We start from the raw sequence: 3,824 nt of genomic DNA, 5'->3' as shown, positions 1-3,824 counted from the left end.
TCTGACACCGCGCGGTACTACCGCATCTCTGGTGCGGTACTACCGCTCGTATGGTACTACCGCTCCTCAGGAGCGGTACTACCGCGCGAGGCGCGGCACTAAAATTTTACTGCCGCTTCGAGACACGGTACTACCGTGCCATCCTGGTGCGGTACTACCGTGGCTGGGAGCAGCACTAAAATTTTATTACCGCGCACCCATGCGGTACTACCGTTGCTGTCAAATCTCCTGTGTGGCATTTACCAAGTATGAGTTCTACTTGTTTCACTGTTTTTGCTGTGGTCTTTGCATTGATCCTTCTCGTTTCTCTTGCGTGGTTTGTGTTTTTGTGTCATAGGTGGTGGCTCCGGTGCCCATGCACGCCGTTCCAATCCCAGCCGTGACACGGGCTCCAAGCGTTTGCGCAACCAAGATGAAGCTCCAAAAGGCTCCAATGCCCCCCAACAGAGGACCAAGACGACCTTCACCAAGCTCAAGGAGCCCACCAAGGGCATGGATGAGATACCACTTGCTGAGTTTGCCACTCGAAGGAATATCAACCCCTATGTGAATCCTCGTGCCAACTTCAGAGGGAATGATCTGTTCTGGACCAAGCAGCAGTATCTCCTTCATGTGGATGTGATCAAGGCCAAGTAGAACACCTATGTGGACGTGCACTGGATTGACATGCATCACATGAGGGATGATAGGCACCGTGCTTACTTTGGTGAGGCTCTGGACCTTGTGGAGCAGTTTGGCATTAAGCACGTGATCTCTTTCCAGATGGATTATGACCCTGAGATTGTGGCCCAGTTCTTTGCCTCGGTCCACTTCCATACTGATGAGGAGCAAAAGATGACCTAGATGACCAACGGTCAGTGGATGACTGCTACATGGAAGGATTTCATGGATTTGCTTCAGGTTCCTGATGAGGGGCTCAACACACCCGTTGGTGTACGCCCTCATGCCAATCCCGAGTCAGCCAACAAGAACAAGCTTCTGCCCTACTATGTTGAGAAGTTGCTTCCCAGTGGCAAGAAGACGTGGGTGCTGAACCCCTTCCTCGACATCATGTATCGTGTCTTCTGCAACTCTCTTTTTCCCTGCATTGGTGACAAGGACAAAGTGCATGCCTATCTTGTGGACATGATGCTCATCTGTGAGGAGGCGCGTCTCTCTCAGACTCAACCACTTGATGTCTCACATATCATGTGGTGCAAACTTCGGTTTGTCATGTTCACCCGTAAGGTACCCATCTATGGACCTTACCTGTTTCTGTTGATCTCGAGGACTTGGGAGAAGCTCAATCCCACTGATGAGTTTCTTGCCCTGACTGGATTTGTCATGAGCCCATCAAGCTCCGTGTCAAGCCCCAGTGGGCCAACACTACTATCCATGCTGAGGCAGCGGCTGCTCAGATGGATGTGGATGCAGATGAGATTGAGGAGGAGGACGCTGATGAGGATAGATCTGCTGGCTACTCGCCTTCATCTTCTGATCCCTCTTGGGCTAAGAAGCTGAAGAACAAGATGAAGGCTCTGTTCTGCATGCAGGCCAAGGGGCAGTGCCGGTCTCATGTTGCTCAGAAGGAGAGTCGCCGCCACGACAAGCGGATCTTGAGGACGTTTGGCGAGCATATATCCAGCGGATCTGAGAGGGTCTTCACGCCAGAGGCAGCCTGGATGACGAAGCAGAGCTACAGGTGGACTGATTCTGGGGAGGACAAGGAGGAGACCGTCCCAGGTGTCGAGTCTGACGAGGAGCGTGCGAGTGATTACTCCACTTGAGCCACCACTTGTGTCGTGGGTGTCCTCTCTACCTTTTTGGTGTCTCGATGCCAAAGGGGGAGAGAGTGTGGGATTTGCGAGTTGTGAGTCGTGTTTCGTCTTGTCGCTTTGCTTTCGTTCCGTTGAACCTCGTTTGCTTTGGTTTGGTTTGTGCTTGTGAGATCTTTCGATCATATGGTGTAAGACATATGCACTCTATCGTACCTTATTGAGCTTGCTATCTTGTGCTATTTACATTATGCTCATATGTACTATCTTGCTTAGTGTTAGCCTTATTGTTGCAAGATATGCCTTGTCTCTAAAATATAGGGGGAGTGTTGATCCTAGTATGTGTGTCGCGCAGTCCAAAGCACTCATCTAAGATAGCACACATCTAGGGGAGCCCATATATATTTTAGAGGTGTGGGGTTTGCCCATGATCTATGTTATCTCCCTTTATGCAAATACCGTATTGCCATCAATCCAACAAAAAGGGGGAGATTATAAGGGCATATTTATCCCTTAATTGTTTTGGTGATTGATGACAATGCTTTTGAGGACTAATCGTGTGCATTGAGTATTTCAGACATTTCATCACTAGGCACAAGACGATTTGGTGCCCCTCGAAGACTATTGAAGATGGCATTTCTCTAAATTTCTTTTTGGTGGATTTGAGTCGTAGGAAAGCTGTACTATCAAGAGGGGGTCCGCTTTGGAAAGGTTTGGATGGAATCATCACGTACACGTCTACTCCTTTACACCGCCTTTCCTTTGGCACTTTGGAGCATCCTCCGTCTTTTCTTGTCTATGCAAAATGTCGTGTTTGCTGATCTGGGGCATGCGGTAGTACTGCTCCTACGAGCGGTAGTACCGCAGGCCCTTGCGGTAGTACCGGCCTCTGGCGCGGTAGTACCGCAAGTGCCCACGATAGTACCACTTCCTTGGAGCGGTAGTATCATGCGCTCTGGCCAGACTCAGCAGCTTGCACGGCGGTAGGAGCGGATGTAATATTTTACATCCGCACCCCGCGCGGTAGTACCGCTCGTAGCTTGCAGTACTACCGTGTCGGATTTTTGCATAGATCCCAACTCAGCGGAAGTTGCCACGGATGTATTTTTATATGTCTGTGCCTTCCCAAAATCTGGATCATCCCTACCTTGCGGTAGTACCGCAAGGGGTAGCGGTAGTACCGCGCCAACGGTTCTACCTCCCTCTGCTTCTTTGCATCTGGGTTGTTCTAGTTTCGGCTGCTCGGGTGGTAGTACCGTGGGGCCCTGCGGTAGTATCGTGTGCCCTTGCGGTAGTACCGCGTCGCCGGCGCGGTAGTACCGTGCTACGCAGGCTGAGTTGGTGGATAACGGTTGGATTTGTTCTTCCATTATATAAGGGGTGTCTTCTTCTCCGAGTTGACTATCTCTTCTATCCCCAAGCTCCATTATTGCTCCAAGCTCCATTTTCGCCCGATCTCTCTCCCTAGCCAGTCAAACTTGTTGATTCTCTAGGGGTTGGTTGAGAAGGCCTAGATCTACACTTTCACCAAGAGAAATTTGATTCCCTCACTCATCCCTTACGGATCTTGTTACTCTTGGGTGTTTGAGCACGCTAGACGGTTGATGTCACCACGGAGCCATATTCCATTGTGGTGAAGCTTTGTGGTATCGTTGGGAGCCTTCAATTAAGTTGTGGAGATAGCCCCAACCTTGTTTGTAAAGGTCCGGTCGCCGCCTCCAAGGGCACCAATAGTGGAATCACGGCATCTCACATTGTGTGAGGGCGTGAGGAGAATACGGTGGCCCTAGTGGCTTCTTGGGGAGCATTGTGCCTCCACACCGCTCCAACGGAGACGTACTTCCCCTCAAAAGGAAGGACTTCGGTAACACATCCTCGTCTTCACCGGCTCCACTCTTGGTTATCTCGTGCCTTTACTTGTGCAAGCTTATTTATGTTATATCCCTTGCTTGTTTGTGTACTTGTTTTTATTGCATCATATAGGTTGCTCATGTAGTTGCATATCTAGACAACCTACTTTGATGCAAAGTTTAAATTGGTAAAGAAAAGGTAAAAATTGTTGCTTGCCTA

Source organism: Triticum aestivum, chromosome 6A, assembly GCF_018294505.1.
Source record: "Triticum aestivum cultivar Chinese Spring chromosome 6A, IWGSC CS RefSeq v2.1, whole genome shotgun sequence".
In the NCBI taxonomy this organism is placed as follows: domain Eukaryota; kingdom Viridiplantae; phylum Streptophyta; class Magnoliopsida; order Poales; family Poaceae; genus Triticum; species Triticum aestivum.
This window is presented reverse-complemented; position numbering follows the sequence as displayed.